Source organism: Phyllobates terribilis, unplaced genomic scaffold (genome assembly GCF_046119375.1).
Source record: "Phyllobates terribilis strain yellow unplaced genomic scaffold, ASM4611937v1 Scaffold_9__5_contigs__length_417890890, whole genome shotgun sequence".
NCBI classification, from domain to species: Eukaryota; Metazoa; Chordata; class Amphibia; order Anura; family Dendrobatidae; genus Phyllobates; species Phyllobates terribilis.
In genome coordinates this window covers 26762616-26778633 of record NW_027362769.1, presented here as the reverse complement: position 1 = coordinate 26778633, position 16018 = coordinate 26762616, and the positions used below count along the sequence as shown (strand labels likewise).

The window sequence follows — 16018 nt, the reverse complement described above, 5'->3', positions numbered from 1 at the left end:
CAATGACCCTGATTGTTGTCGCCTCTTTGATTCTGAAACAATGATGTTGATTTAAAGAGCCAACTACTATACCAACTATGTAAATAGATTAGCTCAAACAATGATAGCTGAGCCCTGTGAGTAATGCCCTCCCTTACCTGTGAATGTGTATTTGCAAGGACAACTGTAACTATTTTAAGGGGCATGTGCTTCTGTAGCAAACAGACTTGAAACAGAGATTGAAAAGAGACTTTACAACGAGAATCAAAGATCAGACTCTCTTCACACTATCAGTTTGGTAGGATGGCTTTACCCAAAGAGACACAGAGTTGGATTCTACATGATTCTAGCCTAAGGGTACATAGCCCTGACTGGAAAGATAGGGATCTGCTCTATTGACCATCAGAGAGACCATGGATACATTTGGGGAGACCAGGTTGGGACGATGAAGTCACCTGACCCCATGGATATGTTGTTTGGGGTTGCCAGGTGGGACCCTCCGGTCACCTAGAACCCATGGAGCCATTCGGAGAAGCCAGATTGGGATTATCCGGTCATCTGGCCCCATGGAAACTCTTGGAGAGGCCAGGGTGGGACCCTCGGGTCTCCTGGCCTTGTACCTTGATGGACTGCTAGCTTTCCAAGCTTGCCACTACCTTCTCTCTGTGGGGGCCCGCCAGAAGCGGGGGACCACTGGTTGAGGTAGTTGGCCCTGGAAGTCCCAAAGTCGCAGCTGATCTATCCCAGGCGTGCCAGTGGAAGGGTCAGACTGTGTAATTTTGTACCATTTTAGGTATTTGCTGGGACTGTTCTATCTGTTTATTGTCCGCTTTGTGGTTCAATAAAGTATTACCACACTGTTTTACCCTCACCCTGTGTTGTCTGAGTGGTATTACGCCCACGGAAGACCCCGTGTCTTCACAGACGTCATAAGTCTCGGCCATCGGCGCCCGTGTGACATGACCGCGGGTGGCCAATGGGTTGGCATGACAACCCGGGATCTGCAGGAGACCCCTGCGGTTGTCATTGCCGGGAGCATTTCTGCTACACACAGGCGATCTGATGAACACAGCTTCAAGTTTCCCATGGAGACTATTGAAGCATGTGTAAAGTAAAAAAAATAAGTATTTAAAAATATTAAAAAAATATATGTTTAAATCACCCTCCTTTCGCCCCATCCAAAATAAAACAATAAAGAAAAAAATCAAATATACACATATTTGGTATCGCAGTGTTCAGAAACGCCTGATCTACCAATATATAAAAATAATTAATCAGTGGGTAAATGGTGTAATGAAAAAAAAATTAAAACTCCAGAATTACGTTTTTTTGGTTGCCGCAAGATTGCAACCAAATGCAATAATGGGTGATCAAAACATTGTATTTATCCCAAAACAGTATAAATAAAAACGTCAGCTCGGCGTGTAAAAAATAAGCTCTCACGCGGCCCCAGATCCCAAAAAATAGAGCCGCCTATGGGTCTCAAAAAAAAAGTCGCCATTTTCCAACAAAACTTTGCATTATTTTTAACCACTGTAATGCAGCGGGTGCTTGGCATTACTGTAATGATCCAGTGTGTGTGTTTTGACTGACCATGTACCTCCCCCTCAGCTGACTGGTCACATGACTGTGACATAGCACAGGTCCTGCGCACAGAATATCTGTCTGATCACATGACTGTGACATCAGCAAGATCCTGTCTGTGTGTGTGTGTGTGTGTGCACGGGATGGATATATAAACCCTGCTTGATGGGAGACAGGTGTGTTTGGTGTGATAGGCGTGAGGCCTGTTTCCCTTGTGTGGGACACCACCGTATGAGGCCTAGTGAAGCCTGGCAGCCTGAAAGGTCGAGACTGGATCCTGTGAGTGGATGCTAGTGGCCTTGGAAGGCAGCGGCTTGTTGAAGAGTCCTGAAAGGCGCAGGCTGGATGTTGACGGTGTAAGACATACCAGTAGCCTTAGACGGGACGACGGCTAGAGACCACGATCTGGGAAGCCGCAAAGCCACAGTGGTGGCAAATCAAATGGACTGCAGCAACTAAACCCGGCAAAGGTAATACACTTTGTTATATGGACACTTGTATGGACATTACTAAAGTATTACCTTGCTGAAGGCAGTAACCTGGGCCAAGTGGGCCTGTCTGCCACTTGGGCTCGTGGACATTATATGTGTGAACTGTGGTTTATGAAGTGCAATAAACTGCAGCATTGTGAAATACCAGAAAGACATTGCTGGTGTGCATTAATTGACCCGGTGCAGCGAGTATCCCCCATTATGATGACTAGTGCTGCCTTACATGTGGTTGGAGAATGCGGGCAACTGCAGCCCAGTTTCTAGGGGCAACGGCACAGGACGACGAGTGTGGATACAAGCATCTTGCTGTGGCTCGGCGGGGCTCACGAAGCTTAAAAGCATCTGGCTGCAACTCGGCGGGGTTGCGAAGAATGTCGTCGCACTCAAACCTGGTTTGCTGTGGCTCGGCGGGGCTCACGAAGGTTAAAGCATCAGGCTGCAACTCGGCGGGGTTGCGAAGGTTCTCGTCGCACTCAAATCCGGTTTTGCTGTGGCTTGGTGGGGCCACGAAAATTTTCTGGGGAGAGCGGTGAAGTTCTAGTGTGAACAGCGTACCGCGATGGCTGTGAACAGAGCAGCAAAAGTGAATGAAGCTTTTGAGCGATTAAGGTGCCGGTTGGGACCGGAGCACGTATTTGGGAAACATCTACTGGACATGGTGCTGGAACCGCAGGAGCTGTGGGCACCGTATAGAATGGCGGAAGTGGACCATTCTGTGAACTCTCCGGGAGCGTCATTGTTGTCCCAGAGTGCCCGGGGAGGTGGTAAGAGCTGTAGTGAACTGAGTCCTAAGACTATTGTTGATTTTTCTTGTAAAAAATCCCCTGCCGGTGTGGTTGTTAAAAAGGGGGCGGAGTCTAAAAAAGGGTCGGTTGTTCAAAACAGCGTGGAGGATAGAAAATCAAAAAAAATTACTGGTGGTGGGTTGGTACCTCCTAAAAATGACAATGTGACCGTTGATAACGGGGTAGCTCCAGTAGAAGGGGGTGACGTCAAAGTGGGAGGTGACCTGTTAGTCCACAACACCATGGGGAGTGACACAGACCCCGTAGCTGACGGTGACACTACGAAAGTAGAAGGAGAGGTCAGTCAGGAGGGGCTAGACGAGGTGAGAAAGTCCCCATCTCGTAGACGGCGCAAGGGCCACAAAAAGGTTGCTCCTGTAGTCTTCGCTGAAAGTAAAAATAAGGAAAATGTAATGCTGTGTGCCTTTGTTTCAAGTATGGATCCTCCCTTAGAGGCAGAAGAGGAGGTGACGTTGCCAGTAGCAACCTCCGGTACAGTACTGAGACAGAAGGAGCTGACTGCCCTGAAAGAGGAGGTGGCCAGTGACCAAGAGCTGGAGCCTATCAGGCAGCAGTGTCAGAGTGACGTGCAGCAACTACGGGAAAACCTGGAGAACGTGTCCTCAGACCAGCGGAGCCTGGAGTCTGAACGGCAGAAATTATACCAGGTTGTGAGGAACTTACAGCGAGACCTGGAGAGAAGCAACGAGGAAATTAACCAGCGGAAGGAAATGTACTACGAAATTAAGGAAGACCGCCGCAAAATCAAGGAGGAGGTTTTTCAATTGGAAATTGACAAAGCGGAGTGTGAAGATGAGCTGTGCGAGGTGAAAGATCGCTTCTCTCTGGTACAGTTAGAGCTGTCTGCCCTCAAGGAGGCGCTGCAGGATGAAGTTTCTGGGCGTGAACAAAACCTAGTGCGACTGCGCGAACAGTTCAACCGGGAGCTGTGTGACTCCAAGAAGGAATGTGGTGAACGCAGTGGGGAACTGCAACAAATTAAGAGAGACTATGAGGATCTCCTCAGGGTTAAAGAAAAACTAGAGGATGATAAGGCGGATGCAGAGCACACGCGCCAAGTGGTTGAGACCACTCTGCAGGACACCCGTGATGAAAATGGTGATCTCCGCAGAAAGACCCTAGGTCTGGAAGCTCAGGTGAAGGAGCTGCAGACGTTCTGTGATACTCTCCAGAGGGCAGAGACGTGCCTTAAGGAAAGACTCAGCAAGATGGAAGCTGAGCGGGAAAAGATGGAGGAATCTATCGGAGAAGCCACAGACCAGGGCCAGGAGTTGGCCGCTGGTGATGGGAGGTATGAAGCAGATAACTCCTCGAGTGATGTGAGCTCGGATGATTCGGTGGATGTAGGAGCCGAGATCAAGGAGCTCAAGGAGTCGCTACCAACCCATTGGAAGCAAGAGAAGCTTGAGAGACTGGCTGTTGAGAGCCGAGTGGGCGCATTGGAGACAGACAGGTCTGAGAGAACTCTACTGTTAAAGGAACAGTTGAAGCAGGAAGAGCTTCAGAGACGGGCCGCTGAGTGGCGAGTGGCGGAGCTAGAGGAAGAAGTTTCCAGACTCAAAAGTCGCCTGAGAAAGTATCACTCAGTGAACGAGGCCTCCTTGGAGAAGGAAAAGGGCAAACACGTTGCACTCACTCCCTTATATCATGAGAAGGTGGACCTGAGGAGAGCTAAGAGAGTGTTAACAGATGATAAATATGAAATGGAAGTGGTCAAGACGAAAATTCTTGAAGTTATAGCTGTGAGTCAGCTCAGGGGAAGCATACAGGGTGAAGAAGCTGAAAGTCAGTTGTCCCTGAAACCTGAGCTGGTTGATCGTCTGGAAACCACTGGTGAGACAGAAACGTCTCATTACAAATGCCTCGTAGATGTACCCGAGGATTTGAGGGAAGAATGCACCAGTGAGTCCGTGCATGTAGAGTTTAGGAAGGCCGTGGGAGCCTGTAGGGTGTACTCGACCTCAGAAGCTAAACAGCTGGAGGTCCTGTCCAGGACTGAAGTCACAGTAAAGAGGGTGGCTATCCTAAGTGACATGCACTGGCGATGTATTCGCACGAAGCGGTTTCTCCGGTTGAAGACGGAACAAGCCTTTAGACGCCTGAAGCTTATGAGAAAAGCTCACAGTCTGCGGGAAGAGGTCATCCGTGTGCCGCATGTTCTGGTGAGAAAGCTCGTTGGGAGAAATGGTCGAGTCATGCAGATGATGGTCAAGAAGTCTGGTGTGGTGAAAGTAAGCAGTCCACGTGATCGTCAGGACTGGATGCCAGACGGGGACGGCATGGTGTCATTCTCGGCTGTAGGAACGGAAGAAAACCTGGCATATATAAGCATGCTGATCGAGTACAGAGTGACCTACCTGCGAGAGGTAGAACAGTTGAATCTCGCCAGACTACAAATGGAAAGGCAACATCGCCTGAGCGGCAGGAGGTGGCAGCCATCTAGAAATAGTGAGACCCGACAGAGAAAGGGCCCCCTAAATAACAGAACAGCTACAGCTGAAGTTAGGGACCTTTCAAGATGTCCTGAGAGTAGTGGGCGTGGGTTTAGAGGTAGTGAGACCTCCAGTAACTCAGGTTTGAATGGCCCATACAAGCGACCCAATAGAGGACGGGACAATACGGAATCGAACCGGACCTTAGATACAAGGGCATGTGAGTCGCACTGCTGTACTGACCGCTGGGAGCGGGGGAGGTCTGACAAGGTTACGACTGACCGCTGGGAGCGGGGGAGGTCTGACAAGGTTACGACTGACCGCTGGGAGCGGGGAAGGTCTGACAAAGTTACGACCCGGAAATGTGACTTGAAGAAGTCTGTGACAATGACAGATGGTAGGTCCCTAAGGAATGGGCTAATGTCATTGACTAATATTCCAGGGGCTGAACAGCGCAATTGACAAGTACATGGTCTCTGTATGAACTGTGGGATATGAGGTGATTGTGTATATTATGTGTTCAACCCCACAAGTTTGAACAGAGGGGGGGATATGTAATGCAGCGGGTGCTTGGCATTACTGTAATGATCCAGTGTGTGTGTTTTGACTAACCATGTACCTCCCCCTCAGCTGACTGGTCACATGACTGTGACATAGCACAGGTCCTGCGCACAGAATATCTGTCTGATCACATGACTGTGACATCAGCAAGATCCTGTCTGTGTGTGTGTGTGCACGGGATGGATATATAAACCCTGCTTGATGGGAGACAGGTGTGTTTGGTGTGATAGGCGTGAGGCCTGTTTCCCTTGTGTGGGACACCACCGTGTGAGGCCTAGTGAAGCCTGGCAGCCTGAAAGGTCGAGACTGGATCCTGTAAGTGGATGCTAGTGGCCTTGGAAGGCAGCGGCTTGTTGAAGAGTCCTGAAAGGCGCAGGCTGGATGTTGACGGTGTAAGACATACCAGTAGCCTTAGACGGGACGACGGCTAGAGACCACGATCTGGGAAGCCGCAAAGCCACAGTGGTGGCAAATCAAATGGACTGCAGCAACTAAACCCGGCAAAGGTAATACACTTTGTTATATGGACACTTGTATGGACATTGCTAAAGTATTACCTTGCTGAAGGCTGTAACCTGAGCCAAGTGGGCCTGTCTGCCACTTGGGCTCGTGAACATTATATGTGTGAACTGTGGTTTATGAAGTGCAATAAACTGCAGCATTGTGAAGTACCGGAAAGACATTGCTGGTGTGCATTAATTGACCCGGTGCAGCGAGTATCCCCCATTATGATGACTAGTGCTGCCTTACACCACTTAAATAAAAATGAGCCTCTACATGTTTGGTATCTACGAACTCGCAATGACCTGGAAATCATAATGGCAGGTCAGTTTTAGCATTTAGTGAATATGGTAAAAAAACCAAACAACTGTGAAATTTAACCTTTTTTGCAATTTCACCGCACTTGGAAGTTTTTTTCCCATTTTCCAGTATACAATATGGTAAAACCAATTGTGTAGTTCAAAATTACAACTTGTCCCTCAAAAAACAAGCCCTCAGTTGGCCACATTGATCGAAAAATAAAAAAGTTATGACTCTGGAAAGAAAGGGAGCAAAAAACGAAAGAGGGAAAATGGCCCCAGGTGTGAAGGGGTTAATCAAAGTTCCTATTTTGCCTTGTTTATGGGGCTATTTAGATTTCTAAAATTAATAGTTTAACCTTATGGTTCACCAGGAACGCAAATGCAGGGTGAATTCAGTCTTAAGCTTAAGTGAGCTGCCGTAATACCTCCTACACTACATCCAATAGCATACAAAAAATATTAACCTCTGCCCCCATAATATAAGGATGTAAAAAGTCACATACTAAATCATTCACGAGTCCAGCAGATTTAAGCAAGGCAAGCAGCCAGAAAACTATCTTCTTATAGTAATATGATTAACAGTACATCTTTGGTATGTCAACTTTACCTGGCTCTGCTGTGACTAAAACCCACTGACAGTCTAGATGCATTTATCTTTTTTTGCAGTGTAATATTACCTTCTAATTTCAAGATGGCAGAGTTACTATTACACCTTAAAAATGTTATGGTTATATAAATAAAAGTACCGTATTTTTCGGACTATAAGACGCACCAGACCATAAGACGCACCTAGAGAGGAGGAAAATAAAAAATGTAAGCACTTTTAACTGGGAGGGGGTCTTCTGCTGACACTGGTATAGGGGTAATGTTCCCCAATTCTGACAATATCCCCCATCCTGGCATATATGCCCCCCCTTTCTTTTATACGTGGTCCCCATCCCCATCCTGGTATGCCTGGCATCCCTCCATCCTGGTAGGCATGGAACCCCTCCATCCTGGTATGCATGGAACCCCTAATCACTATCCTGGTTATGCATGGCACCCCTAATCCCTATCCTGGTTATGCATGGCACCCCTAATCCCTATCCTGGTATGCATGGCACCCCTAATCCCTATCCTGGTTATGCATGGCACCCCTAATCCCTATCCTGGTATGCATGGCACCGCTAATCCCTATCCTGGTATGCATGGCACAGCAATCCCCATCCTGGTATGCATGGCACCCCTCATCCCTATCCTGGTATGCATGGCACAGCAATCCCCATCCTGGTATGCATGGCACCCCTCATCCCTATCCTGGTATGCATGGCACCCCTAATCCCTGTCCTGGTATGCATGACACCCCTAATCCCTGTCCTGGTATGCATGGCACCCCTATTCCCCATCCTGGTATGCATGGCACCCCTAATCCCTATCCTGGTATACATGGCACCCCTAATCCCTATCCTGGTATGCATGGCACCACTAATCCCTATCCTGGTATGCATGGCACCCCTAATCCCTGTCCTAGTATGCATGGCACCCCTAATCCCTATCCTGGTTATGCATGGCACCCCTAATCCCTATCCTGGTATGCATGGCACCCCTCATCTTTATCCTGGCATGTATGACTCCTCATCTTTATCCTGTTATGTGTGGCCCCCTCATCTTTATCCTGTTATGTATGGCCCCGTGATCCTTATCCTAGTATGCATGGTCCCCCAATCCCCATCTTGCTGCACATAAAAAAAAAATAAACACTCCTACTCACCTTTCTTCTCTCCTCCAACGCTGCGTCCTGTCTGCCTGCACTGATCTCTCCATGTTAGTCGCGCATGACATCACTGCCATGCGCGGCTCACAAGGAGAGATCTGCTGCCGGAAGTCACTGCTCCCCATGTCGGGACTGTGTGCGCGGGGAGCAGTGACTTCACTCTCCTTCATAGCCGGCACACAGTTTAGCCGCGCTGCGGCACCAGCTGCTGCCGGCTATCTTGTGTGCCCGCTTATTAAAGGGCATGAATATTCACCCCCTCCCCACGCCCATGGGCGTGGAGAGAGGTTGAATATTCATGCTCTTTAATAGCGGGCACAGGCGATTCCGGCAGCAGCAGGAGCCGCGCTGTGGCGTGGGGAGCACTGAATATTCATTTTCTTTAGCAGCGGGGACAGTGTAGGCTCCTGCCTCCTGTGCCCCGCTCCTCCACCGCTACCGCTCCCCCCACATCCCACATATATATACACCCCCCCCCAACATTCGGACTATAAGACGCACCCCTCATATTCCTCTAAAATTTTGGAGGAAAATAGTGCGTCTTATAGTCCGAAAAATAAGGTACATCTATTTAGCTCTTCTACACTGTGTTCCAAATTATTATGCAAATAATATTTTCTCAGATTTTCCCAAATTACCTATATGAATTGCAGCCATTGTAATTTTCCAGTCAAATAACTATTAGAGTACAATTGAAAGGTTTTTGTACAAACTGCCTATGATAACAGTATATTTAAAAAAAAATAAAAAACTCAAACTGCACTCAAAATGCATGTTCCAAAATGCATGTGAACTGCGTCGATGGTCCAGATGGATGGAGTGGAGGATGGCTGGTTGATGGACACCCCATGCAAACACGGCTATGGCGCTAACAAGGAGGAGGTGGAGTAATGTTTTGGGCTGGAATCATGGGGAGAGAGATTGTCGGCCCTTTTAGGATCCCTGAAGGGGTAAAGATGAACTCCATAATGTATGTTGAGTTTCTCAAACAGCACTTCCTTCCATGGATCAAGAAGAAGAACCGTGCATTCCGCAGCAAGATCATTTTCATGCATGATAATGCACCGTCTCATGCTGCACATAACACATCTGCATCTCTGGCTGCTATGGGCATAAAAGGGGACAAACTTATGGTGTGGCACCCATGCTCCCCTGACCTCAACCCCATTGAGAACCTCTGGAGCATCATCAAAAGGAGTGTCTATGATGGCGGGAGGCAGTTCACATCTAAGCAACAGCTCTGGGAGGGTATTCTGTCCTCATGCAAAACAATTGAAGCAGAAACCATCCAAAACCTGACAAATTCAATGGACGAGAGAGTTCAGAAGCTCCTTTCGAACAAGGGGTCCTATGTGCAAATGTAACATCACCTAGAATAAAGTTTTGAGTTGAAAACTGTTGGATTTCAGTTTGTAATAACCTGCTAATGCTTATAATTTCAAAAACGACCATTTTTTTGTTCTTTATTAAAATGAAAAGGTTGAAAACTCTGCTGTGCATAATAATTTGGAACATGCATTTTGAGTGCAGTTTGAGTTTTTTATTTTTTTAAAAATATACTGTTATCATAGGCAGTTTGTACAAAAACCTTTCAATTGTACTCTAATAGTTATTTGACTGGACAATTACAATGACTGCAATTCATATGTAATTTGGGAAAATCTTAGAAAATATTATTTGCATAATAATTTGGAACACAGTGTACAGTTAGGTCCATATATATTTGGACAGAGACAACATTTTAGTTCCTTTAAAAACAGGGTGTCACATGTTAAGGAGCTGAAACTCCTAAACCCTTCATCCAATTTTAATGTGGATACCCTCAAATGAAAGCTGAAAGTCTGAACTTCAACTGCATCTGAATTGTTTTGTTTAAAATTCATTGTGGTAATGTCTAGAACCAAAATTAGAAAAATGTTTTCTTTGTCAAAATATATATGGACCTAACTGTATATTAAAGGGAATCTGTCACCAGGTTTTTCTATGTAATCAGAGAGCATCATGATGTAGAGGCTGAGATGTTGATGTGTCACTTACTGAGCTGTGTGTTGTTTTAATTATCACGCTTCCAGCACTGATTAGCAGCTTCCTGTCAATATACATTGTACACAAAAGCGGCCAATCAGTGGTGTGGGTGGGGTTATACAGGGCTCAGCATTCAGAGAACTGCTAGATCAGCACCAGAGAAAACTGTGAGTCTGTCACCACTGCTGCATATGGTAAACTAAGTAATACATTACTGGAATCAGGGTCTCTGCTGCCACATGCTGCTGACATAACAAAGCAAACGCCTGCTGACAGATTCCCTTTAAATAGTAATGGTATGTTCATCTGTTTTATAAGGCCACGTTCGCACATTCAGTATTTGGTCAGTATTTTACCTCAGTATTTGTAAGCCAAAATTTGGAGTGGTACAGTCGGAGGAAAAGTATAATAGAAACAAGTCACCACTTCTGTATTTTTCACCCACTGATGGTTTTGACTTACAAATACTGATGTGAAATACTAACCAAAGTACTGCCGAGCGAACGTCGCCTTAGGATGTTTTTTATGTGGATATCCAGATTGAAATTCTGCACCCAAATACTTTTGATTCAGTTGAATAGGATATAATAAAATGCAGATTTTAGTATGCAATGTGAACATTCCAATCTGCAGAATTCTCCAAATGTCACCTATAGCATGAGAAAGTAATTTCAATGAGAACTGAAATCAATAGCCTTCTAGCAATTTTGACCCCTTTATCATTATACATTTTTAATAGAAACATTGTTGTTTTATTATATTATGTGGATCCTGCTACTTCTGTCTGGATTCTGCAATCCTAAATTAAAGAAGCAGGAAGATCATTTAGAGAGGTAGGTAAATTAATTCTCTAACACTGTTTGCATTGAAACATGCAAAAATGCTAATTTTTTGCAGTCTGGTGTGCAAAAATGTCACTGCAACATGTGAATGTTGACATACAAACCTTACCAGTTTATCTTGTTAATATTCATTATACATGTCACCCATTGTAATCTGTCTTGTGGTAATATCTGAGATAATTGTACAAGTGTGAATTCAACATCAATCATATAAGAGAAAATATCACTAACGCTAGGTTCACATCTGTGTGATTACTGCAGAAATATTAAAGGTTTTATTTAGGATTTTTCAAAAATAGATGTGTTGTATGGAATATCATTACATGATGAAATAAGCCTTACCCCTTAATTCCCTCTGGTACTCCAGATCAGCGTCTTCATTGGTACCGGAAGTGGTGATGTCCTGTCAGTGAGTCACAATACCGCTGCAGTCAATCACTGGCCTTAGTGGGCATGTGCTACATCTGCAAACATCACCACTAAGGCTAACTAGAGATGAGTGGACCCGCGGAAGTTTGGGTTCTGGTACACGACCCAAACTTTATTCCAAAGTTCGGTTCATGTACCAGAACTGTACCCAAACTCCATTGAAAACAATGGGGACCTGAACTTTTGAGCTGGAAAATTCTCTCTCTCTCTTTGCAATGGACTTTCCCCAGAACTCTGAACATTGCAACGGACTTCTGGGATAAGTCTGTGTTCGGCATTTAGCAACGGACACTAAAGCCCCCGTCTCACATAGCGAGATCGCTAGCGAGATCGCTGCTGTGTCACGGTTTTGGTGACGCAACAGCGACCTCACCAGCGATGTCGCTATGTGCGACACTTTGCAGCGATCAGGCCCCTGCTGTGAGGTCGCTGATCGCTGCAAAGTGTCCTGGACCATTTTCTTGTCGTTGCCCTCCCGCTAGTCAGCACACATCGCTGTGTGTGACCAGCGGGAGCAGCGATCAGGCTGGTAACCATGATAAACATGGGGTTACTAGGGGCACACGCGCATCTAGTAACCCGTTGTTTATCATGGTTACGAGCCTGCTAAAGTGAGCGGTAACCTCCCGCTCACCGTAGCAGAGTGGTAACCATGATAAACAAAGGGTTACTAGGTGCGCGTGTGCCCCTAGTAACCCCATGTTTATCATGGTTACCAGCCTGCTCCTGCTTCAGCAGGCTGGTAACCAAGAGCAGGACATCGTGGAAAGATTCTTTCCACGATGTCGCTGCTCCCCTGATCGTTGGTGAGCCTGCCTGTTTGACAGCTCACCAGCGACCACATAGCGATGCAGCAACGATCCCTAACAGGTCGTATAGTTGTCGGGATCGTTGCAGCGTCGCCAAGTGTGACGGGGCCTTAACTGTCCTGTAAGAACACCAAACTTGTTTGCTCATCTCCACTAATGACTGATGGATGGGTTGGCTGAAGAATAGGATGTCATCACTTCTAGTACCAGTGAGGAACCACTAGAGCGGCAGTACTAGAGCACTGGGGGTAAGTAATGATTATTTATTTATTGAAGCACATTCCCTACCCCCTTGATCACCTTTGCAATATTGTTGAAAACCCCAGTAAGTTTATCTTAACATTATTTGGTCATAAGTGTTTTGGCTGTGAAAGGACAGCATGCTCTAAAAAAAGGTATTTTTTCCAGAAGCAGCACCACTCTTGTCCAAGGGATGCACCTGGTACTGCAGCCAACTCTCCCTCAACTGAATAGGGCTGAGCTGCAATTTCAGATCGGGATCTTGGACAACAATAGGCACAGTTGCATTTTCGTTTTTTCCTCCCCTTCTTAAACGACCTATAACTTTTTTATTTTTCTCTCCACGTAGATGTATGATGGCTTGTTGTTTGTGTGACTAGTTGTACTTTTGAATGACACCATTTATATTACCACATAGCGTACTGGAAAACGAGAACAAAATTCAAGTGTGAGGAAATTGCGAAAACATGTTGGTCCAGGTCAATACGATTATGGCAATAACAAACTTGTCTATCATTTTTTTTCTTTAATTTAGTGGCAGAAAAACAGAAATTTATAAAAAAAAAAATTTTCCCTAAGACCTAACACGGGGCTCAGAGCGACCAAAAGGCGCAAATGCTGGAGGTAAGTATACTTTTCACATTTAAAGATGTTTTCTAGCTATAGTTTTCTTGGCTCTAAGGCCTGCGCTGGGATAACCTGATATAATCCGATGCTACTCATACTCTTCAGGTCCAGCATTACCGCTCCATCACTGCTGCAATCTTGGCTTACTGGCTGCCATTGTAACATCATGACTAAATCACTTGGCTCATTGGGTAGTTGGCCCTATACAACAGTCCAAGTACCCCCCCCCCTTATAATGTATTTATATGTCATAATGTAATCCAGCACTATGGAACACCAGGCACCTCCTCACTCTAAACTGTATCTCCCATCACATGCACTCTGCAGCACTGCTGGTTGAGCTGCTCAAAGCACAGACCTGAAATCTCTGTACTCTGCGCTTTAATTGGACTGTAGCAGGAAGTAAGGAGCTGGAGGTCACATCACCACGTTACAGCTCAGGAATAGTGCAGAATTTTAGCAGCAAGTAAATGATTATTTTTTTTTTTAAGTCACATTCGTGATATTAGTTGCCGTTTTTTTGGCACCAAAGTCACCAAAAAGGAACATGTGACTCATGAATTTGGCTCAATGTAAAAAAAAAAAAAAAGGGTTTTATTCCGGTCTTAAATGTTTTTTACGACTTTTGCTACCAAAAGTCACAAAAATTGTGAAAATACACCAGTGGGGAGACTAGAGTGAAATTGTACCAAATTGTATGACTTCTTAAAAAGTCGCAATTGATAAATTAGGCAAAAACATCTGGAATCGTTAAACTCTGCCCACAAAACGGAAAACAGAAAATAACAAAACAGGCAAAAACATATAAAATATACTTAAAAAGGCACACATAGGATAATGAATGGGGTGCAGACAAAAAAAGGCGGAAACACACAAAACTAGACAAAAATGAGGCGAAAAGGCAATGATGAATCGAGGGCCAAAGTGTCTGAGGGATCCAATGAATCAGTTCAACCTTTTCATTTGCTAATGATGACTTTGTACAACAGAGGATCAGTTTTATAGATATTAAAAATACCTCAGTCTCATCATTGCAGGAAATAACTGTTATTGAGAAACAAGGCTGACGTCAGACAAAAAAAGAGAAATGACAGTAAAGAGAAATGACAGAAAGTAATCACCTAATCAGACAAAAGCCATCTGTTTAACTGGGCTCCTAGAAGACGTAGGGCACATGGCTGCTCCAGTGGCAGCTAAGATGATTCATGAATGCAGAAACTGTTTGGGAAGTTGAATGAACTGTAATGTTTACCTGTTACAGGAGGGCTTATCACTTCTGTAATGGAAATTCCCATTAAACACTGAATTCCAGGCTTTATCCTCCTTCTGTTGTTAGAAATCAACGATCTAAGACTTGGGTAAACATGGCAATGCAATGGATGGAAAAACAACAATGCAGCCCACAGCTTTAGTATCTAAAGGTGCTTTTCCAAACGTTCATTCCCAATCAATGGCAAATGTAACGAGCGTGGGGAGTGAGGAGCAGTGAATATTCATTTTCCTTAATAGCGCGCACACTGTACTTGCAGCGCGGCTCCTGGTATGTATGACACCCTTCATCCCTCTTCCTGGTATGCTTTGCACCCCTCCATCCTGGTATGTATGGCACCCTTCATCAATATCATGGTATGTATATTTCCACCCTCATCCCTCTTCCTTGTATGCTTGCCACCCCTCCATCCTGGTATGCTTGGCATCACCTGATCCCCATCACGCTGCACACAAAAAAAAGAAACAATTATACTCAACTCCTCTCTGCAGCACCGCTGCGTCCTGCTCTGCTGCCGACAGGGATCTCACTGTGTGAGCCGCACATGGCGTAACGGCCATGCGGCCCAACATCGTGAGATGCTGTGCCGGAATAGTCACTGCTCCCCACGCCGGGACTGTGTGCATGGGGAGCAGTGACCATTCACTCTCCTAATAGCGCGCACACTGTACCAGCAGTGAGATTCCTGTCGGCGGCAGAGCAAGACGCAGCGGTGCTGCAGAGAGGGGGTGAGTATAATTGTTTATTTTTTGTGTGCAGCGTGATGGGGATCAGGGGATGCCAAGCATACTAGGATGGAGGGGTTCCATGCATACCAGGAAGAGGGATGAGGGGGGCCATATACATACCAGGATGATTGATGAAGGTTGCCATACATACCAGGAAGAGGGATGAGGGGGGCCATACATACCAGGATGAGGGATGCAGGGTGCCATACATACCAGGATGAAAGGTACCTTACATACCAGGAAGAGGGATGAGGGGTGCCATACATACCAGGAAGTGGGATGAGGGGTTCCATACATATCAGAAAGAGGGATGAGGGGTGCCATACATACCAGGAAGAGGGATGAGGGGGGCCATACATACCAGGATGAGGGATGTAGGGTGCAATACATACCAAGAAGAGGTATCAGGGGGGCCATACATACCAGGATGAGGGATGAAGGGTGCCATACACACCAGGAAGAGGATGAGAGGTGCCATACATACCAGGATGAGGTATGAAGGGTGCCATACATACCAGGATGGGGATGAAGGGTACAATACATACCAGGAAGAGGGATGAGTGGTGCCATACATACCAGGAAGAGGGATGAGGAGGGCCATACATATCAGGATGAGGGATGAAGGGGGCTATACATACC

The 16018-nt window shown here is 45.9% G+C and overlaps 1 protein-coding gene across 2 annotated transcripts in view; it reads right to left on the bottom strand.

Moving 5' to 3' along the window:
• The window catches only part of PLEKHM3 (pleckstrin homology domain containing M3), a 348977-nt gene that overhangs the window by 36211 nt on the left and 296748 nt on the right, over positions 1 to 16018 (bottom strand). The gene's annotated exons all lie outside the window — the stretch shown is intronic.